Source organism: Salmo salar, chromosome 12 (assembly GCF_965601325.2).
Source record: "Salmo salar chromosome 12, fSalSal1, whole genome shotgun sequence".
Lineage (NCBI taxonomy): Eukaryota > Metazoa > Chordata > Actinopteri > Salmoniformes > Salmonidae > Salmo > Salmo salar.
The window spans coordinates 59,054,977-59,080,650 of record NC_138302.1 but is presented as its reverse complement, the minus strand read 5'-3'; the positions used below and the strand labels follow the sequence as shown (position 1 = coordinate 59,080,650).

Genomic DNA, 25,674 nt, shown 5'->3' with positions numbered 1-25,674 from the left:
GGTCAGCATATGTGGGAACTCCTTCAAGACTGCTGGAAAAGCATTCCTCATGAAGCTGGTTGAGAGAATGCCAAGAGTGTGCAAAGCTGTCATCAAGGCAAAGGGTGGCTACTTTGATGAATCTCAAATATAAAATATATTTTGATTTGTTTAACACTTTTTTGGTTACTACATGATGTATGTGTTATGTGTTATTTCATAGAATGAGTAGTTGTGTCCAAACTTTTGACTGATACTGTACTTTGTTCTCATTAATGGCAAACATAAATCATTTAATTTGGCTCACGCTACTCTGACTGTAATCCCGAAAGTTAATTTAGGAATATCATTCACTACCGAGTATAAGAATAGAGGGCTTTGCTTGCTTGATCTTGTTCTCAACTGGCCTACCTGGTTAAATAATGGTGAAATAAAAATTGCTGAAGGGGGATACAGTACCTTCGCTTTAACGCATGCCTAATGAACACTTCATGGATGGATAATGCCCAATACTCTGGGAGCTAAGAACATACAGTAACAATACCCCTTTAAAGTCAAATTGCCTCCCATGCATACCGTATAGTACCACTGCATAGGCCTAACTCTTACTTTTGAATTCACTGCTAAGCTTAGGAAAGTGTGATACACATAGACAGAGGTATCAAAACCATTAAAGGTATGACCGGTGTGAAATTGCAGGCTATTATTTCAATCGGCGACGTCACTCGTTCTGAGACCTTGAAGTATTTATTTCCCTTGCTCTGCAAGGTCCATGGATTTTGTGGAGCGATAGGTAACGATGCTTCATGGGAGTCAGTTGTTGATGTGTTTAGAGGGTCCCTGGTTCGAGCCCAGGTTGGGGCAAGGAGTGGGACAGAAGCAATCCTGTTATAAAGGCATGAAATTGACTTCCTTGATTGTTCCTGTTCATTGATTGTGTGACTCATTGGGATGGATGACATGACAACAAATGTGTTTTTCATGAGAAGATTTGAGACGTATGTTGTTTCTCAGCGCTCGGTGCATTGACAGTGCTGCTCTACTGAGCACCGTTGCAAATTGTAGAGCATCTTTCGTACCATAATGTAGGTTTGGAGGCAATGTTTCTGCCAAATAGAAATATAAACTGAAATAAGCAAACAGAATGAACACACAACACCACCACACACACACACACACACACACACACACACACACACACACACACACACACACACACACACACACACACACACACACACACACACACACACACACACACACACACAGCTATTCAGCTTGGTTTGCTCCAGTGATCATCCACAGAGAAAAGTGAGCCTCATTTGAATATAAAGGTTTAGCTAAGGCATATGGAGTTCCTGTATTTACATGTATTGCAATAATAATGATGATGACAACAGCAAATTAGAGCTAAATTAGATTTTGTGAGCTGTTATGGATCATGGAAATATCCCTTAATAGAATTTGCTCCCTACAAGAGGTCCAACGTGTCAGTTGATGTAAATTCATGTCATGCATGCACACACACACATTGTACGCTAGACGTATCACACTCACACTCTCTCACACGCACGCACACACACACTTCTCATCCACAAAAATTACAGGTGTTCACTACAACGGAAGGCCAGCCCAGAACAATTTGATTCAAAACATTCCGGAATCTCTTTGTTCACATAACACTCATTCTTTTAAACTTACAAGAATACAGGCAGAGAATGTAGCCAATGTGACCTCTGCATAGAAAACTGACTCAGACATGACTTCATGTCCATTTAAGTGTAATGGCCACCATCATTCTCATACAGTAATAGGGGTTGGGGCATGAGCCAGAGAGAGTTTGGTTTGGTTCAATCGAGGACATTTTGTAATCATATTGTACATCAAGCTATCAGCACACTGACTGATTGGATGATAAATTTACTTCTTAATGTGATGTTATTGCTTCTCGGTAATCACCTTTGGATAATGACTTTGTGCATAATCATATGAGCAGCATAGTTGAGCAGTGAAAATGTAAAATAGGGACCTTGCAGCAGTTGGAAGGACAGAAATGTTGCTGCTGAAGACAGGCAGGATCAAGTGCAAAGCTAGGCTATAGTGCTTTTATTTCCCGATGAATCAGGTGGTCCAGACTTGCAAAAAAACGATAATATCTAGCCTACATACTTCTCAAATCAACTTCATAATAAAAAACCACTTAAATGCCTTGGAGCAGGCAAACCTGTCTACTCCATTCGGACCCAGGAGGCTATAGGCCTAAGCCTCTCCTCCCAATTACCGAAATCAGTCCGCCAGACTGCGGCTTCTAAAGTTTATAATTTCCACTTTAAATGTTCAGACTTGATTTGCCCCAATGAAAAATGTATTAACCCCTACAAAAATGTCCATTTAATTATAATCCACATAATAATTCACATTTCCTGTTGTGAGAAACTATTCAAATTAAGATCCTACATCTGTATATTGGCTTAGCCCCTCACTGGGACATACTGTCCACACAACTGGTGTCACTCTTGCAGGAAAGCCAGGTCGGCCTATAGGAACGCGACTGTGCGAGCACTGGTTAAAGGCTCCTAAGCCATGTACCGAACCTGACACATATGAAGGAGCTAACGCATTTGATGGAAATAAAATGAACTTCTACCTCGTGCGTCTAACAAATGTGCACTTTACACAGTGTGTTTAGGGCCCGAAATGTCTACAACGGTAGGCAATGGGCTGAAATGGTGGAATGCCAGCAATTATTTTAAGAGGTGATGGAATGTAGATTTAACAGAAAGGATGTAAAACTTGGGGAAACATGAATAAATATTTATTATAGAAAAACAAAGCGTTCTCAAAATTGGCGGAAATTTGGAGCGGGCGAGAAGCTTGGTGTGTTTTCGCCACAGAAAAAAACAACAGGTTAACGTTGGCAGTTCGTTTTGGAACTCTTTAAAGCGGCAATCAGCAGTTGCTACATACGTTTTTTGATTATTGAAGAATATAAGTTAGAAATGCCTTGTGCTTAATTCAACTATCTTACCCCATCAGAACCCAAAACACAAGCTTGCTTTAGTCCAATGTTTATAAACAAAGTAAATATGAACAAACGCTGGTTAAAACCTCAAAACATGGTTAAAACTATTATTTTGGATATCATGGATGATCAGTCCTTGCATCCTTAGCTCTGCCTATGAATTTGAGTGTGATTACATTTCTCCATCCCTATCCCTCAGCTTTTTATTGAAACAGTGGCGGGGACTGCACTTTGTCTTTCAACTGCTGATTGACCCTTTTAAACTTTGTCATGTCAAATCAAGATTTATTTGTCACATGCGCCGAATACAACAAGTGTAGACCTTACCGTGAAATACTTACAAGCCCTTAACCAACAGTGCAGTTCAAGAAGAGTTAAGAAGATATATACCAAATAAACTAATGTAAAAATAATAAAAAGTAACACAGTAACATAAAAATAACGAGGCTATATACAGGGAGTACTGGTACCGAGTTACTGTGCGGGGGTACAGATTAGAGGTAATTTGTACATGGAGGTAGGGGTGAAGTGACTATGCATAGATAATAAACAGCGAGTAGCAGCAGTGTACTAAACAAATGGGGCGGTGGTATCAATGTAAATTGTCCGGTGGCCATTTGATTAATTGTTCAGCAGTCTTATGGCTTGAGGGTAGAAGTTGCTTAGGAGCCTTTTGGTCTTAGACTTGGCGGTCCGGTACTGTTTGCAGTGCGGTAGCAGAGAAAACAGTCTGTGACTTGGGTGACCGGAGTCTCTGACAATTTCTGGCACCGCCTATTATATAGGTCCTGGATTGCAGGAAGTTTGGCCCCAGTGATGTACTGGGCCGCTCGCACTACCCTCTGTAGCACATTACGGTCAGATGCCGAGCAGTTGCCATACCAGGCGGTGATGCAACCGGTCAGGATGCTCTCGATGGTGCAGCTGTAGACCTTTTTGAGGATCTGGGGACCCATGCCGAATCTTTTCAGTCTCCTGAGGTGGGAAACTGTTTTGTCGTGCCCTCTTCAAGACTGTCTTGATGTGTTTGGACCATGATAGATTGTTGGTGATGTGGACACCAAGGAACTTGAAACTCTCGACCCGCTCAACTACAGCCCCGTCGATGTTAATGTGGGCTTGTTCGGCCCGCCTTTTTCTGTAGTCGATCATCTCCTTTGTCTTGCTCACATTGAGGGTGAGGTTGTTGTCCTGGCACCACACTGCCATTGTTGTCGGTAATGAGGCCTACCACTGTTGTGTCATCAGCAAACTTTATTATGGCGTTGGACTCGTGTTGGCCACGCAGTCGTGGGTGAACAGGGAGTACAGGATCGGACTGAGTACACACCCCTGAGGGGCCCCAGTGTTGAGGATCAGCGTGGCAGATGTGTTGTTACCTACCCTTACCATCTGGGGGTGGCCCATCAGGAAGTCCAGGATCCAGTTGCAGAGGGAGGTGTTTAGTTCCAGGGTCCTTAGCATAGTGTTGAGCTTCGTGGGCACTATGGTGTTGAACGCTGAGCTGTAGTCAATAAACAGCATTCTCACATAGGTGTTCCTTTTTCCCAGGTGGAAAAGGGCAGTGTGGAGTGTGATTGAGATTGCGTCATCTGTGTATCTGTTGGGGGCAGTATGAGAATTGGAGTGGGTCTAGGGTATCCGGGAGGATGCTGTTGATGTGAGCCATAACCAGCCTTTCAACGGGACGGTAATCATTTAGGCAGGTTATCTTCGCTTCCTTGGGCACAGGGACTATGGTGGTCTGCTTGAAACATGTAGGTATTACAGACCCGGTCAGGAAGAGGTTGAAAATGTTAGTGAAGACACTTGCCAGTTGGTCGCACATACTTTGAGTACACGTCCTGGTATTCTGTCTGATCCCGCGGCTTTATGAATGTTGACCTGTTTAAAGGTTTTGTTCACATCGGCTACCGAGAGCGTTATCATACAGTCATCCAGAACAGCTGGTGCTCTCGTGCATGCTTCGGTGTTGCTTGCCTCGAAGCAAACATAAAAGGCATTTAGCTTGTCTGGTAGGCTCGTAGTCCGTAATAGTTTTCAAGCCCTGCCACATCTGATGAGCGTCAGAGCCGGTTTCAATCTTAATCCTGTGTTGACGCTTTGCTCGTTTAACTTTTTAAGGTATAGGGGGCAGTATTTTCATATTCGGATGAAAAGCGTGCCCAGAGTAAACTGCCTAATACTCGGGCCCAGAGTCAAATATTTGCATATTATTAGTTGATTTGGATAGAAAACACTCTGAAGTTTCTAAAACTGTTTGAATGATGTCTGTGAGTATAACAGAACTCATATGGCAGGCAAAAACCTGAGAAAATCCAACCAGGAAGTGGGAAATCTGAGAATTGTAGTTCTTCTTTTGAATCCCTATCGAAACTACAGTGTCTGTGGGGTCACGTTGCACTTCCCAAGGCTTCCATTGGCTGTCAACAGCCTTTAGAAACGTGTTTCATCCTTCTCCTGTTACTGGGCAGAAAATAGGAGCTCAGTCAATGAGTGGACTGCCTGAGGACAAAGGACTTGGTGATGCGCGAGCCCGCCAGGGCGCCGTTCCTTCTTTTTCTTCTTGAATGAATACGCTATTGTCCGGTTGGAATATTATCAACGTTTTATATTAAAAAAGACCCTAAGGATTGATTGTAAACAACGTTTGACATGTTTCTACAAACGCTAATGGAACTATTTGACTTTTCGTGTCTGGATTTACGCTCGCGCGTTATGCCTTTGGATAGTGATCTGAACGCACGAACAAAACGGAGGTATTTGGACATAAATATGGAGTATTTCGAACAAAAATAACATTTCTTGTGGAAGTAGGAGTCCTGTGAGTGCATTCTGATGAAGATCAGCAAAGGTAAGAGAATATTTATAATACTAATTCTGAGTTTAGTTGACCCCAGAACTTGGCGGGTATCTGTATAGCTTGCTTTGATGGCGAGCTATGTACTCAGAATATTGAAAAATGTGCTTTCTTCGTAAAGCTATTTTAACATCTGACACAGCGGTTGCATTAAGGAGAAGTATATCTATAATTCTTTCAATAACTGTTGTAAATCTTATCAACGTTTATGATGAGTATTTTTGTAAATTGATGTGCACATTCATCGGGAGTTTTGGTGGGAATACATTTTCTGAACATCACGCACCAATGTAAAATTGGGTTTTTGGATATAAATATGAACTTTATCGAGCAAAACATACATGTGTTGTGTAACATGAAGTCCTATGAGTGCCATCTGATGAAGATCACCAAAGGTTAGTGAATATTTTAGCTGTATTTTTGTTTTTTGTGACGCATGTCCTTGCTTGGAAAATGGCTGTGTGGTTTTTCTTTTATGTCCTAACATAATCTAATTTTATGCTTTCGCCATAAAGCCTTTTTGAAATCGGACAATGTGGTTGGATTAACGAGAAGTTTATCTTTAAAATGGTGTAAAATAGTTGATTGTATGAGAAAATGAAATTATGAGATTTTTGCTGTTTTGTATTTCGCGCCATGCTATTTCACTGGCTGTTGAATAGTGTGTCCCGCAGGTGGGACGCTAGCGTCCCATGTAGCCCTGAGAAGTTAATGGTTTGTCTGAGGGCATAGTGTGATTTATTTAAGCTTTTGGATTAGTGTCTCGCGCCTTGAAAGCGGCAGCTCTAGCCTTTAGCTCGATGCGGATGCTGCCTGTAATCCATGGCTTCTGGTTGGGGACGACGTCGTCGACTTACTTATTTATGAAGCCGATGACTGAGGAGGTATACTCCTCAATGCCATTGGATGAATCCCAGATCAAATTCCAGTCTGTGCTAGCAAAACAGTCCTGTTGCGTAGCATTCGCGTCATCTGACCACTTCCGTTTTGAGTGAGTCACTGGTACTTCCTGCTTTAGTTTTTGCTTGTGAGCAGGAATCGAGGGATAAAATTATGGTCAGATTTGCCAAATGGAGGGCGGGGGAGAGCTTTGTTTGCATCTCTGTGTGTGGAGTAAAGGTGGTCCAGAGTTTTTTTCCCCTCTGGTTTCACATGCTGGTAAAAGTTTGGTAAAAGTGATTTAAGTTTGCCTGCATTAAAGTCCCCGGCCACTTCTGGATGAGCAGTTTCTTGTTTGCTTATGGCCTTGTAGAGTTGGTTGAGTGCGGTATTAGTGGCAGCATCGGTCTGTGGTGGTAAACAGACGGCTACGAGTAATATAGATGAGAACTCTCTTGGTAGATAGTGTGGTCTACAGCTTATTATAAGGTACTCTACCTCAGGGGAGCAATACCTCGAGACTTCTTTAATATTAGACATCGCGCACCAGCTGTTTTTGACAAAAAGACACACACCCCCACCCCTCGTCTTACCAGACGTAGCTTCTTATCTGTTCTGCCGGTGCATGGAAAATCCTGCCAGCTCTATATTCTCCGTGTTGTCGTTCAGCCACGACTCGGTGAAACATAAGATATTACAGTTTTTAATGTCCTGTTGGTAGGATAATTATAGGTCATCAATTTTATTTTCCAATGATTTCATGTTAGCCAGTAGAACGGATGGCTGTGGGAGTTTACTCGCTCGCGTACTGATTCTCAGAAGGCAGCATGACCTGCACCGCGTCAAATGACATAGATTTGGGCCTGTTCCCGGGAAAGCAGTATATCCTTTTCCGCGGACTCGTTAAAGGAAAAAGCTTCTTCCAGTTCGTGGTGAGTAATCGCTGTTCTGATGTCCAGAAGTTATTTTCGGTCATAAGAGACGGTAGCTGCAACATTATGTACAAAATAAGTTACAAACAACGCAAAAGTAGCACAGTCATGTGTGTTCATAATCTATGAATCTTTAATAGGTTTCTTGCAATAACTAGAAAACAACTTCAAAAATAACAACCAACTTTACCAAGTTGTCATTTCAGTTCCATTTCTAGGATTACTAAATTGGCATCATGAAAAGGACAGCCATTAACACCAACTTTGTTCAGCTTAGTAGATATCGTTAGCTACTGCCAATTAGGCAAAAACATCCATTCAAATGTCTTTGAATCTCACCCAATTACTCTAGTCACAGATCCCCCGTTTCTTCTATTATATTTTGAAATATTAAATCTTTAAAAAACAGATGTTAATAATTGATTTGCAGTGCCTTCAGAAAGTAGTCATCACTTACTTCACATTTTGTTGTGTTACAGCCTGAATTCAAAACAGATTACATATATTTGTTTCTCTCATCGATCTACACACAATACCCCATAGTGACAGAGTAAAAACATGTTTTAATAAATGTATTAAATTAAATACAGAAATATATCATTTAGATAAGTATTCACAACCCTGAGTCTATACTTTGTAGAAGTCCTTCTGGGTAAGTCTCTGAAAGCTTTCCACACATGAATTGTGCAACATTTGCACATTCTTCTTCTTCTTCTTTTTTTTTTAAAGCTATGGCAAACTGGTTGTTGATCATTGCTAGACAACCATTTTTAGGTCTTGCCATAGTTTTTAAAGTAGATTTAAGTCAAAACTGTAACTCGGCAACTCAGGAACATTCACTTTCTTCTTGGTAAGCAACTCCAGTGTAGATTTGGTCTTATGTTTTAGGTTATTGTCCTGCTGAAAGGTGAATTAATCTCCCAGTGTCTGATGGAAAGCAGACTGAACCAGGTTTTCCTTTAGGATTTTGCCTGTGCTTAGCAACATTATGTTTCCTTTTTATCCTGAAAAACTCCCCAGTCCTTAACGATTACAAGCATACCCATAACATTATGCAGCCACCATCATGCTTGGAAATATGGAGAGAGGTACTCAGTAATGTGTTGTATTGGATTTGTCCCAAACATAATACTTTGTATTCAGGACAAAAAGTTAATTGCTTTGCCACATTTTTTTGCAGTATTACTTTAGTGCCTTGTTGCAAACAGGCATGTTATGGAATATGTTTTATTTTGTACAGGCTTCCTTCTTTTCACTCTGTCAATTAGGTTAGTATTGTGGAGTAACTACAAGTTTGTTGATCCTATCACAGCCATTAAACTCTGTTTTAAAGTCACCATTGGCCTCATGGTGAAATCCCTGAGTGTTTTCTTTCCTCTCCGACAACTGAGTTAGGAAGGACACCACTATCTTTGTAGTGACTGGGTGTATTGATATACCATCCAAAGTGTAATTAATAACTTTTCCATCCTCAAAGGGATATTCAATGTCTGCTTTTTTATGTTTACCCATCTACCAATAGGTGCCCTTCTTTGCGAGGCATTGGAAAACTTCCCTGGTCTTTGTGTTTGAATTTGTGTTTAAAATTCACTGCACCAATCCCCTTCCCTCATTTCACCGGTCCCCTCCCCTCGTTTTACCGATCCCTCGCCTCATTTCATTGATCCCCTCGCCTCATTTCACTTTATACAGTATGTGTTTACCTTGTATGTTTTGGAAATCAATCAGAATTCTTCTAACTGTGGATATCTGATCTGTGATTCCTCAGCAAACTGTGCAGTTCTGAGATTTGTTTTCTTGTGTTTTTTATGTATGTTCTTTTTGTTATGTGTCATGTATGACGTGTGTAGCTTTCTGAATCGTTCCATCAGTTGTTGATGTATGCTTCCATCTACTCTGATCTCCCCTCTACATGTGCCAGGGCAGGAGCAGTGTGCAGGTTGTGTGTGCCAGAGACAGATGGGCCACATCTACAACAATCCCCACCACATCAAGCAAACAGGACGCAAAACTGAATCAAAGAAAACTTGCTACATAGCTCACAACATGGACAAAATAACGTTCATTGTCTCAGGGTGAGTACACATGCAGCTGTTACTGGGTGGTGGTGGGGGGTTGGGGAGTCCCAGGATACAGTGGTGGCTGGGGAGGAAGGGAGGTCAGGAAGGTCCATTGGGTGGAATGAGTTCTGGGGAAACAATCTGCTGTGACTGACCGGAAGATGATCAGGTCATACAAATGGGTTTAGAAACAAGATGTGTTTCTCTTGGTATCGGACGGCAGCTTGTTGTGAGGGGATGAGTCACTGGGTAGGCCGATATTATGTGTAGATTGGCCAAGTGTTGAGATTGGATTTTGGGCTTGGCTCGACCTCTTTCCCTTAAGAAATTGAGGGCCCTGGCCTGGCCTGGCTTGGGACAACCGCTTTGCAGAAAAATCCAAGAAAAGGTGTGGTTCCATCTTGGTTTGTTCTAAAATATAACACAGAAATGAGGGGAGGGGATCGGTGAAATGAGGGGAGGGGATCGGTGAAATGAGGGGAGGGGATCGGTGAAATGACGGGGGTGGATCGGTGAAATGAGGGGAGGGGATCGTTGAAATGAGGTGAGGGGATCGTTGAAATGAGGTGAGGGGATCGTTGAAATTAGGTGAGGGGATTGTTGAAATGAGGTGAGGGGATCGTTGAAATGAGGTGAGGGGATCGGTGAAATGAGAGGAGAGGATCGGTGAATTGAAGGGAGGAGATTGCTGAAATTAGGGGATCGGTGAAATGAGGAAAAAGGATCGGTGAAATGACGGGGGTGGATAGGTGAAATGAGGCGAGGGGATCAGTGAAATGAGGCAAGGGGATCGGTGACGTGAGGCGAGGGGATCGGTGACGTGAGGCGAGGTGATCGGTGACATGAGGGGATTGATGAAATTAGGGTATCATGACATGAGGGGAGGGGATCAGTGAAATCGGGGAGGGGATTGGTGAAATTAGTAAAAGGGATCGGTGAAATGAGGGGAGGGAATAGGTGAAATGATGTGAGTGGATCTGTGAAATGAGAGGATCAGTGAAATGAGGGGAGGGGATCGGTGAAATGAGGGGAGGGGATCAGTGACATGATGGTGCGGGGATCGGTGAAATGAGGGAGGGGATCGGTGAAATGAGGGTGCGGGGATCAGTGTCATGAGGGTGCGGGGATCGGTGAAATGAGGGGAGGGGATCGGTGACATGAGGGGAAGGGATCGGTGAAATGAGGCGAGGGGATCGGTGAAATGAGGCGAGGGGATCGGTGAAATGAGGGGAGGGGATTGGGGAAATGAGGGGATTGGTTAAATGAGGGGAGGGGATCGGTGAAATGAGGGGAAGGGATCGGTGAAATGAGGGGAGGGGATCGGTGAAATGAGGGGAGGGGATCGGTGAAATGAGGGGAGGGGATCAGGGAAATGAGGGGAGGAGATCGGGGAAATGAGGGGATTGGTTAAATGAGGGGAGGGGGTCGGTGAAATGAGGGGAAAGGATCAGTAAAATGAGGGATCTGTAAAATCAGGGGAGGGGATTGGTGACATGAGGGGATTGATGAAATGAGGTGAGGAGATCAATGATAAGATGCGGGTGGATAGGTGAAATGAGGTGAGGGTATCGGTGAAATTACATTTACATTTAAGTCATTTAGCAGACGCTCTTATCCAGAGCGACTTACAAATTGGTGCATTCACCTTATGATATCCAGTGGAACAACCACTTTACAATAGTGCATCTAAATCTTTTAAGGGGGGGGGGAGTTAGAAGGATTACTTTATCCTATCCTAGGTATTCCTTAAAGAGGTGGGGTTTCAGGTGTCTCCGGAAGGTGGTGATTGACTCCGCTGTCCTGGCGTCGTGAGGGAGCTTGTTCCACCATTGGGGTGCCAGAGCAGCGAACAGTTTTGACTGGGCTGAGCGGGAACTGTGCTTCCTCAGAGGTAGAGGGGCCAGCAGGCCAGATGAAATGAGGCGAGGGCATCGGTGAAATGAGGCGAAGGGATCGGTGAAATGAGGTGAGGTGATCGGGGAAATGACAGGGGTGGATCGTTGAAATGAGGGGAGTGGATAGGTGAAATGAGAGGAGGGGATCAGTGAAAAGAGGGATCTGTGAAATCAGGGGAGTGGAGGGGATCGGTGAAATGACGCGAGGGGATCGGTTAAATGAGGGGAGGGGATCGGTTAAATGAGGGGAGGGGATTTGTGAAATGAGGAGAGGGGATTGGTGAAATGAGGGGAAAGGATCAGTAAAATCAGGGGAGGGGATTTGGAAAATGATGCGGGTGGATAGGTGAAATGAGGGGAGGGGATTGGTGAAATGAGGGGAGGGGATCGGTGAAATGAGGGGAGGGGATCGGTGAAATGAGGGGATAGGTGAAATTAGGAGACAGGATCAGTAAAATAAGGGGAACGAATCAGTAAAATGAGGGATCTGTAACATTGGGAGGGGATCGGTGACATGAGGGGAGGGGATTGGTAAAATGAGTTGAGGGGATCAGTGAAATGAGGGGAGGGGATTGGTGAAATGAGGCGAGGAGATCAGTGAAATTAGGGTATTGGGGAAATGAGGGGATTGGTGAAATGAGGGGAAAGGAACAGTGAAAAGAGGGATTTGTGAAATCAGGGGAGGGGAGGGGATCGGTGAAATGAGGGGAGGGGATCGGTGAAGTGAGGGGAGGGGAGGGGATATGTGAAATGAGGAGAGTGGCTCTGTGAAATGAGGGGAAAGGATCAGTAAAATGAGGGATCTGTAAAATCAGGGGAGGGGATCGGTGACATGAGGGGATCGATGAAATGAAGGGATCGGTGAAGTGAGGGGAGGGGATCGGTGAAATGAGGAGAGTGGCTCTGAAATGAGGGGAAGGATCAGTAAAATCAGAGATCTGTAAAATCAGGGGAGGGGATCGGTGACATGAGTGGATAGGTGAAATGAGGGGAGGGGATCGGTGAAATGAGGGGAGGGGATCGGTGAAATGAGGCGAGGAGATTTGTGAAATGAGGGTATTGGTGAAATGAGGGGATCGGTGAAATGAGGCGAAGGAATAAGTGAAAAGAGGGATCTGAAATGAGGGGAGGGGATCGGTGAAATGAGGGGAGGGGATCGGTGAAATGAGGGGAAAGGATCAGTAAAATGAGGGATCTGTAAAATCAGGAGAGGGGATCAGTGACATGAGGGGATCGATGAAATGAGGTGAGGGGATCGGTGGTATGATGCGGGTGGATCAGTGAAATGAGGCGAGGGGATCGGTGAAATGAGGGAAGGGGATCGGTGAAATGAGGCGAGGAGATCAGTGAAATTAGGGTATTGGTGAAATGAGGGGATCGGTGAAATGAAGGGATCAGTGAAATGAGGGGAAAGGATCAATGAGAAGAGGGATCTGTGTAATAAGGGGAGGGGATCGGGGAAATGAGGGGAGGGGATCGGTGAAATGAGGGGAGGGGATATGTGAAATGTGGAGAGTGGATCTGTGAAATGAGGGGAAAGGATCAGTAAAATGAGGGATCTGTAAAATCAGGGGAGGGGATATGTGACATGAGGGGATCGATGAAATGAGGTGAGGGGATCAATGATATGATGCGGGTGGATAGGTGAAATGAGGCGAGGGGATCGGTGAAATGAGGCGAAGGGATCAGTGAAATGAGGTGAGGTGATCGGGGAAATGACAGGGGTGGATCGTTGAAATGAGGGGAGTGGATAGGTGAAATGAGGGGAGTGGATAGGTGAAATGAGTGGAATTGGCATGGGTCCCCAGATCCTCAAAAGGTTCTACAGCTGCACCATCGAGAGTATCCCGACCAGTTGCATCATTACCTGGTATGGCAACTGCTCTGCATCTGACCGTAAGGCGCTACAGAGGGTAGTGCGAGTGGCCCAGTATATCTGGTACGTAAGACTGCTGAAAAATTTATAAAATCGCCACCAGACAATTTACAATGACCCCCCCCCCCCCCTTTGGTACACTGCTGCTACTCGCTGTTTATTATCTATGCGTAGTCACTTCACCTACATGTACAAATTACCTAAACTAACCTGTACCCCCGCACACTGACTTGGTACCGGTGCCCCCTGTGTATAGCCTCGTTATTTTTATTCTTATTGTGTTACTTTTTATAATTACTTTATTTTAGTCTACTTGGTAAATATTTCTTAACTCTTCTTGAACTGCACTGTTGGTTAAGGGCATGTAGTAAGCATTTCACGGTAAAGTTTACACTTGTTGTATTTGGCATATGTGACAAAGTTTGATTTGATTTGAAATGATTGGTGAAATGAGAGGAGGGGATTGGTGAAATGGGTCGAGGTGTTGGATGAAATGAGGCGAGGGGATAGGTGAAATGAGGCGAGCCGATTGGTGAAATTAGGGGATCGGTGAAATGAGGTGAGGGGATCAAATCAAATTTTATTTGTCACATACACATGGTTAGCAAATGTTAATGCGAGTGTAGTGAAATGCTTGTGCTTCTAGTTCTGACCATGCAGTAATATCTTACAAGTAATCTAACAATTTCACAACAACTTCCTTATACACACATGTGTAAAGGAATGAATAAGAATATGTACATATTGTACGTACGGTGAAATGAGGTGAGGGGATCGGTGAAATGAGGGGAGGGGGATCGGTGAAATGATGGAGAGGGGATCGGTGAATTGAGGGAAGAGAATCTGTGAAATGAGGTGAAGGGATCGGTGAAATGATAGGGGTGGATAGGTGAAATGAGGGGATCGGTGACATGAGGGGAGAAATTTGGTGACATGAGGGGAGGGGATCGGTGACATGAGGGGAGGGGATAGGTGAAATGAGGGGAGAGGATCTGTGAAATGAGGGACAGTCCATATTTCACACTCTAGTTCACGCTTTGTCTGCCTTATTACGCTTAGGCTACTGTTTGCAGGTCTTAGCCAAGGAGGCAGTTCTTCCCCCAAAATGTTTTGCAGAGATGAAAAGGGAAATACATTTTCATCAGGTGGTTTGTTGTCCAGGCTAATTCAGAAATCTCTGACTGCCACAACCCCTAATTACTTTGCATCAATCTCCTCCCCCCCCCCTCTTTCTCTCTATCCCCTCTGGTTGTCTTACTGTTTGTAACAACAGGCATATAATTATTACAGCAGGAACATTTGAAAAGAACATACATGTACAACAATCAGAATGTCAATGTATGTTGTATTGATTGTAGGAAGTAAAGTTTAGGTTAAAAGCTTCATTCTGACGCCGTCCATCTACAGAGATTTATGTGTCTTTTTAAAGGTGTCACTGTCGGTGTTATGGCCATTAATCTGGTTCTGAAACACACACACACACAGACATTTGTATAGTGTTCTTTCTTCCTGTTCGGCTCAGATCGAGCTGCTAATAAACTGCAAATTATTCACTGTCAGAGGAGCGTATTGCAGATCGGGAAGTTGACTTAATTTAAAGGTTGTGGTCTCCTGAGAGAAACATTGCCTCATGACAGCGGAGTTCATTTTCATATAGCCTTACCTCCTGCTAATGGTATGACACTGTGACATACAGGCACACACATACACACACAAACACACACAAACACACACCCACTAATGGCAGAGAAACTGTGACAGCCTCTGACTCATAATAGTTTTTTCCCTGTCACTTCATTGTCACAAAGCGCCTCTCGGCCTCTCTGTACAGTAAGTAGCTCCATTTTCCTCCAGCATCCCACTGCAGGCTGTAACTCTGCCGCTCCACAAATGACAGGAAATTCATTGTAGAAAACTCTTGTTTCTAAACTGTTTTTTTTATTTTTTTAACTCTTTTTGTTCTTTCTCTGTGTGATTGTTTTTTTTTTTATTGTATTATTTTTCTGTATTTAAAACGACCTTCTCAAGGGTTCAATTTACATCGTAATGAGTTCTGAAATAGGTTATGTTGTTTTATTAAGCGGAGGACTCCGAATCTGCAAGTTGACATTTATTTTAAACAATAACGTTCCATTTGCCAAATTTAAATAGAGAATCCGCTGAACCCCAAGTAATTGAAAGGGGGCTCAATACACCCACCAGTGAAATGGTGTCGTAACAGAGGCCTATTAATTTGCCCTTTTCTCCTCTGTCATCACTGGTCCACTGGGGAGTGATGAAGGAAGGATAGATTAAGAGGTGTTGGACAGCTCCAGAGAAAAGCAGGAATGATTCTTATTATGGTGTGTTTGATGCTAGGTATGCAATATGATTCATACCTCAAGTGAGCAGCTTCACACGTTCCTATGTTCAGATAAGAAGTTGTGTCTATGTACTTAATACTGTTCACTGTTCACTGCTTGAAACAAATGCCCTTTGAGGAGATCTTATTTCATTCACATTTGAAGGAGCATCCACCCTGGGTTCACTAGTATATCTAAGCAGAGACTTGTGAGTCAAGGGGTTCAATAGCTAGATCTCTGCTTTGGTTTTCAAGCTCAGTAAAAAAAATGTCCACAGCAGCTCTAAATGTAATCCACATGTGGAGGAAGGAGTGTGTGTCACAGAATATCCAGGGTTGGACACACACACACACACACACACACACACACACACACACACACACACACACACACACACACACACACACACACACACACACACACACACACACACACACACACACACACACACACACACACACACACACACACACACACCTGTGGAAGGAGGTGTGTCACAACATATCTGGTTAATTACACTGAGTGGGCTCAGTGGCTGCTGGCTGCTTCTGATTCATGTACTCTACAGAGGCAGGGAAGCTAAGTGTTTGTGACAGGACACCTGAGGAGTGTAATTGGAAAATAATCAAATGGTAATTTTACTGCGATATTACCGACAGTAACTATTCTATACTAGTGTAACAGAGTTTTTATTGGTGATTCCCCTTGCCACTCTATTGTAAGCCAACGTTTTTTTGCTTGTTTTTGTTTTGTCTTGCCTCCACCTACTCAATATAGAATCTTACTGGCTGGTTTGGGTGGCTTGCTTACGAGGGGCGGTGTTTGAGTGAGAATCATCTCAGTCAACAAGTGTCAAACTAGCGGTAAGCTAATGGTTGCAAAGCACTGTACATCCCCAAAAGTGATTTTTATACTCCTAAGTGCAGATCGGAATGTACAAGTTATATCAATTTGGTTATTAACATTGCCGTAATATTATACATGAGATGTGGTGCTTCTTTTGTGGTGCATTTTGTTGAATATAATTTCAGCTGATGCTGGTTATTCAGTGTGTCTGGGGGGGGGGGGGGGGGGGGTCATGTCTTTTCTACAGCGTGTGCACAGAGTAGGATGATTATCTGTGGCGGCTGCATTGCATGATGTGCCAGCTGTGCTGTTTCCTATTAGGGGCATTGTTGAAATCATTATTATTATATTGCGCATTGCATGTATTCCTGTTGTTGTAAACTTGTATTATTTTTGGTAACTATGGTTACCCCCGTCAACAACTCCAAACCAGCGAGCATGCAGAGAGTAGGATGAGGATCTGTGGTGGCTGCATTGGATTAAGTGCTATCCGTGCTGTTTTCTATCAGATAGTAAACTGTGCTACATGCTGGAGCCCTTGTCGGTGATTGTTCGCAACACAAGAAGAGCACTGTTCCACTGTTATCGTAAAAAAAGAGCTGTGCCCTGAGTTTGTGCCTCCTCTTCTCCTGAAGGAAGTCTTGGCTCAAAAAAAAGTCAGCCTCACATGGTCTAGTGCTTGACCTGGTTTGACCTTAAAGAGCTTGTAACATTGTACCCAAGACCAAATATCTATGGAAGCATGCTAACAGTAAACAGCCAATAATGGAACATCCGTGTTCAACCATGTTTGGCCCACAGATTGGGTTAAGTGGTGAATAACATGACAGATTGTTAATACAGTTTTTTGGCTGCCCAAATATCCATGTAGCTGGTAATGCTGTCCCTTTTAGAGTTAATGTTCATTTTTAGTAGGGCTGTAGTTAATGTTTATCCATAATATACCAGTGACCCAGAAGTGTCTGAGGATATCAAAGATGAGAGGACCTTTTAAGGGTGCAGATCAAAAGCTGAGCCTCTTAGCCATCCACATCCTCTTTCCAATGAACTTTTAAACCAACCAACCAGTGACTGAGAAGATCTGACACACTTACAGTACTTCCCACTCCGTCATATGATAACTGTGTGTGCGTGCGTACCAATTAAGATGTCACACAGCGTCCAAGTCTCTCAAAAACAAAAATAGAATTAAAGTGAAAGCAAATCTTGGTCTATTATCCTAACCTAAGACCTGGCGCAGAGCAAAGGGTCTGGGTCAAACAAGCAGCCTCTTTTTTGAAGTGTCAGATAAATTAGGGCGTGTAAGGGAGTATGCGAGGAGGCAATGTAATGAAATGAGCCTTTGCGATTAGCCTAGCCTCTGTTTCTTTTTGAGGTCAGAGGTATAGGCTTGTGGAATACCAAAAGAAAGTCACATCATACTAACATCCCTGGTACACCAATCCACTATGGAACGGAATTGTAAAAGTTCCCTTTTCACTCGTTAATCGTGACATGGGGTGTTGTCTCTATGTTTGTTGGCTGACCACTTGGCTTGACCTGTTGACAGCATGACAGTAACCCTATGGCAAGTCTGAGGTGTACTGTGTCGGTGTCATGTTGTGTCACATGGCCTGTATATAGCATGGGAGAACGACTGCTCCCTCTCATTGAAGCCACGGAAGTTCAAGGCCGATCACGGTATTGAGGGCAATGTTAGCAGAAAATAGGATCCCCATTATAGTGAATGGAGAAATGCAGATCTTTGTGGTCAATCTTTGTGTAAATAAAATATTTTTGTCGAAGACATTCATGGTACCAATAATTGCTTCTAATACACCAGATACAGTGCATTTGGAAAGTACCCCTTGACTTTTTCCACATTTTGTTACGTTAGAGCCGTATTCTAAAATGTATGAATTTTTTTTTTTTTCCCTCATCAGTCTACACACAATACCCCATAATGACAAAGCAAAAATAAATGTTTAGACATTTTGGCAAATGTATATATATAAAAAAAATATATATATTAAAAAAAAAAATACATTTGCATAAAAAATTCAGATCCTTTTCTCAGTACTGTGTTGAAGCACATTTGGCAGCGATTACAACCTTGAGTCTTCTTGGGTATGACGCTACAAGCTTGGCACACCTGTATTTGGGTAGTTTCTCCCATTCTTTTCTGCAGATCCTCTCATACTCTGTCAGGTTGGATGGGGAGCGTTGCTGCACAGCTATTTTCAGGTCTCTCCAGAGATGTTCAATCTGGTTCAAGTCCGGGCTCTGGCTGGGCCCTTCAAGGACATTCAGAGACTTGTCCCGAAGCCACTTCTATGTTGTCTTGGCTGTGTGCTTAGGGCCAATGTCCGGTTGGAAGGTGAACCTTCTCCCCTGAGGTCTGAGGTCCTGAGCGCTCTGAAACAGGTTCTTTATCAAGGATCTCTCTGTACTTTGTTTCCATTCATCTTTCCCTCGATTCTGGTTAGTCTCCCAGTCCCTGCCGCTGAAAAACATCCCTACAGCATGATGCTGCCGCCACTATGCTTCACCGTAAAGATGGTGACAGGTTTCCACCAGACGTCACACCTGGCATTCAGGCCAACAAGTTCAATCTTTGTTTCATCAGACCAGAGAATCTTGTTTCTCATGGTCTGAGAGTCTTTAGGTGCTTTTTGGCAAACTCCAAGCTGGCTGTCATGTGCCTTTTACTGAGGAATGGCTTCCGTCTGGCCACTCTACCATAAAGGCCTGATTGGTGGAGTGCTGTAGAGATGGTAGTCCTTCTGGAAGGTTCTCCCATCTCCACAAATGAACTCTGGAGCTCTGTCAGAGTGACCATCGGGTTCTTACTCACCTCCCTGGTGGCCAGCTCTAGGAAGAGTCTTGGTGGACCCTAACTTCTTCCATTTAAGAATGATGGAGGCCACTGTGTTCTTGGGGACCTTCAATGCTGGACACATTTTTTTGGTACCCTTCCCCAGATCTGTGCCTTGACACAATCCTGTCTTGGAGCTCTACAGACAATTCCTTCGACCTCATGGCTTGTTTTTTTTTCTCTGGCATGCACTGTCAACTGTGGGACCTTATATAGACAGGTGTATGCCTTTTCCAAATCATGTCCAATCAATTGATTAGAAACATCAAGGATGATTAATGGAAACAGGATGCACCTGAGCTCAATCTTGAGCCTCATAGCGAATGGTCTGAATACTTATGTAAATAAAGTATTTCTGGGGGGGGGGGGGGGTGGACGGGGTTTGCAAAGAAATCTAAAAACCTGTTTTTGTCTTGTTCTTATGGGGTATTGTGTGTAGATTGATGATTTTTTAAATTTAATTAATTTTAGAATAAGGCTGTAATGTAACAAAATGTCAAGAGGTCTGAACACTTTCCAAATGCACTGTATATGTTTAATTATTTTAAATTCGCACACAGAAGAAGTTAAGGATAATTCAGTTGCTAATGGCAGCCTGTAGTACCCTAGTTGGCCTTCAACTTGTTTACTCAATAGGAGGGGGCAACACTGAACTAGCCTTCCTGGTTTAGCTCAAACTGCGCATGTTAGGTAAAGGGATGTCTCCATTACACTCCATCTTAACCGACTTCATTTGGCTTCAATGCGCTATTGAGTCTTCACATAAGAATTAATAGTGTCATTTGATCAATGGCTTTGTCCATTCATTCAAACAGTCATTGGTCTATAGAAAGGCTCAAGGTAAACTAATAAGCAGTGAACTATAGGTCAGCCAATAGAGCGATTGAGCTTTCCTTTTTATTCAGTCTAACAGACACGACATAAACTATATCAACCTTGTTGAAAACAACCCTTTTTTGTGACTAGAGTATATTAGTTAATAATTACGTTCACTCTTAATTACTTTTCTAACTTGCTATCCATGTTAGTCTCATTCATTGCAACAGTTGGAAGTATAACAATTAACATGCTGTTATGGTGTTGGTTTGTTTCATATGTAATAACACTTTTCCACATTAATTACCCATAATGCAGCTTGACACCTAATTATCTCATTGCCGTGGAGGAAAATCATTTTTTTTCTTGTCTGACCTTAGTTATTTATACCTAATGTTGCCCCAGGCAACCTCTGGTGTCAGGTTCATGCACACACATCTGAACCAGTTTTCATACTGAGCAGTTGCCAAGTTTCCTATATCAACTAGGAAAAGCTTGCATCAATTTGCATTAGATTTAGTTTATTTTGCCTGTAGTTAAAGTAGGTAGACTCTTAATTGCCTGATGTAGGCTACTATGTTGTACTACAAAGCAATGGTCTTTATGCCTGATTATGGCAACACACACACTTCATGCTTTACACACGAAGACAAACATATAACATACTAAAAGACACTGTACGTACTCACATACAGGCACATTTTCACAAATCTTCAACAATACCAGGCGATGTCAGTAGGTGACTGGTGAAAGACCTGGGCCAATCAGACACCTCTACACCCATCTACATCACAGCATTCGTACAGATCTAAAGGTGTGTTTATGTAGCCTGGTCCCAGATGCTCCTGGTGTTGGTGGTGTTGCATCCCATGGTTTGTAGTGTACTGTATGTAGCCTGGTCGCTTGGCAGCTGCTGAGCTGAGTGGACAATGACAGTGAAGTACAGAACCGCTCTTCGCTGTGTACTGTCTGCTGACTGGGCCGATATCTAATGTGGGGGATAGAAGAATTGGATTTACTAGGCCTATACTGTAGTGATGTCTCCATTCAGATCAGACGCCCATGTGTCATCAGAGTGGAATCATACAGTAGAGAGCAGAGGCACATGTATTACAGTGAGCAAACGATGGGATGGAATAATATATAAAATACATTTATTTAACCTTTAATTAGCCAAATCTGTATCGTTGAGATGAAAATTGCTTTTTCAAGAGAGACCTGGATACAATTTTGCTAACAAAATGGGTGGTAGTATCAATGTCTTAGATGTATCAATATTCCTTAATCAGAAGGGATATGAAAGAAGACGTTCTGTGCTTGAAGGACTGTTGTGTGTGTGTGTATCAGAGGTACTGGTTTGTGTATCAGAGAGGGACCATAGGGAGCTAGTGTTTGAAGGACATGAGGAGGAAGCTGCTGTATCAGTCAGATATCAGTGTCCTCACTAAGGGGAATCACTATAGTGTTGTGAAAAACTCCATCCAAAGATATGGCAGAGACTAATTTCATTATTTAAAGTCTAAGGGGGATCATAGCTATTTGATTTTAGAACCCCTTTAGGTAAAAAAAAATATATATTTCAAAATTATTTGATAACATATTGAATTAGGCCTCTACTACTAGCCCAGAGAAACGCATTGAATAACACATTCATGAATGGCAAAAATAAATAATAAGAATGAAGGTTTTGAAGTGTTTGTCCTATTTAGGAGATAAAAGAAATCTCAGTAACAGTTATTTTATACAGCAACAGTTCCAGAACACAATGGCCTTGTGTCAGGGTGCAGACATAACAGGAGTCTATGAAAAGCATAACATCAGAACAGAGCATAAACCTTAAGACGTTTCAACAGCTCACCCCAATTCTGCCACCACAATTCCCCCTTTGATGCCATGAAAACCATAATCATCACCATACATGATATATCTGAGTCAGACAGAACTTAAAACCTTCTGGAAAAAGGACATTTTCATTTGACACAAAAAGGGGTGATCTGAATGGAACTCCTGAACGGTAACTTAATAATAATAATAATAATCTGGGGAAAAGGGAGGTTCATAGGGATCGGGGTCATTTCGATGACAGTTGGTACTATCATCTCTGATAGGGCAATCTGGGTGAAAGGGTGAAACAGTGGCCAGATCCGTCAGGTCATTTTAAGCTGACTTCTGTGGTCATGACCATCTGGTGGGGAGGGGATTCTGCAGTTTCACACAATCTCCTCACCAAGGTCGTCAGGCATGAGAACAGAGAATAATAGCAGAAGGAATCCAACCAGTACCAGGAGACATTGCAACACGAGAGTTCCAATGTTCCCAAAGGCTAGCTTTCACATATGCAAACAGATCCCAACCCCACTCGTTATCTCGCTTTGCCACAGTAGCAACCACCTGTCTGACAGTGGCAAATGACTCAGCAAAACCCATAGAGGAGTCTGGAATATAAGTACAGCATTCTTGACCAGCTACCGCACAGGTGCCTCCCTTAGATGCTAGGAGAATATCCAAAGCCAATCTATTCTGTAAGACCATAGTACGCATAGCCACAAGTTCAGCAGTTAATTATTCAATAGCAGTAGCATTGCCCATTCTTTGCTAGTTCTCTAATGGAATCAAGTGCAACTGTCAAGACATAATTAGGGATTAATGCAGAGAAAAAAACATTTTGCAGGACAAGATGCAATGGTCCTCCTTTACAAGTTGGAGAAAGGGTGATTTGGGAGTATTGGGATAGTGCGCACAGCAGGAACAACATAGGCAGCATAGCATGATCCTGACCAGTTTTTAGGCAGATAATAGTAGGCGTTCCCCTACATATACATAGTTCCACTTACTGAGGACATACACTACCATTCAAAAGTTCAAAAGTTTGGAGGAAATTGGCTCCAATTAAGCACCGTCCACAGGGCATGTTGTTCCAAAATGGAGTGATAGCCTTCTTTCTTCAAGATCCCTTTTACCCTGTACAAATCTTCAATTTTACCACCACCAAAGCACCCCCAGACCATCACATTGCCTCCACCATGATTGACAGATGGTGACAAGCACTCCTCCAGCATCTTTTAATTTTTTCTGCGTCTCACGAATGTTCTTCTTTGTGATCCGAACACCTCAAACTTAGATTTGTCTGTCCATAACACTTTTTTCCAATCTTCCTCTGTCCAGTATGTGTTTTTTGCCCATCTTAATCTTTTCTTTTTATTGGCCAATCTGAAATATGTCTTTTTCTTTGCAACTCTGCCTAGAAGGCCAGCATCCCGGAGTCGCCTCTTCACTGTTGACGTTGAGACTAGTATTTTGCAGGTACTATTTAATAAAGCTGCCATTTGAGGACATGTGAGGCGTCTGTTTCTCAAACTAGACACTCTAATCTACTTGTCCTTTTGCTCAGTTGTGCGCCGGGGCCTCCCACTCCTCTTTCTATTCTGGTTAGAGCCAGTTTGCACTGTTCTGTGAAGGGAGTAGTACACAGCGTTGAACGAGATCTTCAGTTTCTTGGAAATTTCTCGCATGGAATAGCTTTCTTTTTTCAGAACAAGAATAGACTAACGAGTTTCAGAAGAAAGGTCTTTGTTTCCGGCCATTTTGAGCCTGTAATCGAACTCCCACACATGCTGATGCTCCAGCTACTCAACTAGTCTAAAGAAGGCCAGTTTTATTGCTTCTTTAATCAGGACAACAGTTTTCAGCTGTGCTAACATAATTGCAAAAGGGTTTTCTAATGATCAATTAGCCTTTTAAAATTATAAACTTGGATTAGCTAACACAACGTGCCATTGGTTGCTGATAATGGGCCTCTGTACGCCTATGTAGATATTCCATGAAAAAATCTGCCGTTTCCAGCTACAATAGTAATTTACAACATTAACAATGTCTACACTGTATTTCTGATCAATTTGATGTTATTTTAATGGACAAAAAATGTGCTTTTCTTTAAAAAACAAGGACATTTCTAAGGTACCCCAAATTTTTGAACGGTAGTATACGTTTAGCATACACACTGACATTCTTAAGTTGATAACGTTTTCCTAATGACATGTTAGGGTGGAATGTTTCTCAACAGGAAGGGCAGGGTTATGTTATTGTAGACAGAAAGGTTATACTTACAATGACTTTCCCCCAACTGGAGACCGGTTCCATTTGCTATATAACACATAACCTGGAGAGTAGGCCAGGGTGATGGGTTGCTTGGGCAGAGAGGTGTGATTATTAAAATGTTCTCGTATAACACACCTGATCCTCCACCCAATCAAGCCTGGTTACCTGCTTTGGTCTACATCAATATTTCATAAGCACCGAGGGGTATAGCTCGTAATGGCATAGTCTCAGCACTGTCTAGTAACAATCCACAAACCCACAAACATTCTGTAGTACAGCAACATTACTAGCTAAATGTAAGAAAGTGTTTGACCTGGGGAAAACCCCATCATGTTCATGTCCTCTTTTTTTCCCTCTTCAGGTCTGTGGGGTCATCAGAGTCCAGGCAGGTTTCATGCGTACTCTTCTTGGCTTTACCCTGTGGAAGCTGGGCCTTGTTGGAGCGGAGAGGTCGGGGAGAGGTTACTAGCACTTTCACCTGCCTCGAAGTCTGCTACCACCCAGAGGATGCCCACAGCCACAATAGCTGCGAGTCCCAGGATGAGCAGAGTGCCCCTACTTTGTTGAAGGAGTAACATCTTCTTCCTGCTTTGCTACTTGCTTGCAGTGGGAGGCGTGGATCCAGGTGTCTTTTCCTAAGCACTTTACCGCTGTTGGGGTGGTGAGGGCGATCTGATGTGGTCCGTTCCACCTGGGTTTTAAAGGTTCTTTACCTCTATTGTGCCACCTGACCATTACCCAATCTCCAGACTGGAGATCGTGATGGGGACAGTCATCTGGGGGAGTCTGGGCAGCAGAGACCTGTGAGTGAACAGCTCGGATACAGTTAGTCAGAGAGCTATACAGTACTTCATCATAGTGTCATCCAACAGATGCAGATCTGGGATAGCACATGGAGGGGATGCTGGGGTTCTCATAGGCCTTGCCAAATCAATTTGCATATTTTACTAATGGGCCCCAGGGGACTGGTAGTCAAGACAAAGAAGTGTGTACTCGTTTTCCTGCATTGTGTTCTTGGCAAATCGGTGCATGTAGTACATTTTCTGCATGCACTGACCATTCACCTTTTGGACACATGACTCACACCGTGATACATGCTTCCAAGGTAACCCAACAGTGTCGGTGGCGAATCGTAAAACCCTCCCCATATGTAGCCAACAGAGTATGAAATTGATATAATTGGTTACAGTAATCAACCACTGATTAGAGTAGCTT

At 43.1% G+C, this 25,674-nt stretch overlaps 1 long non-coding RNA gene across 1 annotated transcript in view; it reads left to right on the top strand.

Moving 5' to 3' along the window:
• Positions 1-24,944, top strand: part of LOC106565333 (uncharacterized) — a 34,480-nt gene extending 9,536 nt beyond the window's left edge. Inside the window, exons 2-3 of the long non-coding RNA XR_001319656.3 lie at positions 9,594-9,747; positions 24,821-24,944. This is a non-coding gene — a long non-coding RNA (uncharacterized LOC106565333). The remainder of the gene's footprint in view (positions 1-9,593; positions 9,748-24,820) is intronic.
• Positions 24,945-25,674: the final 730 nt, after the last annotated feature.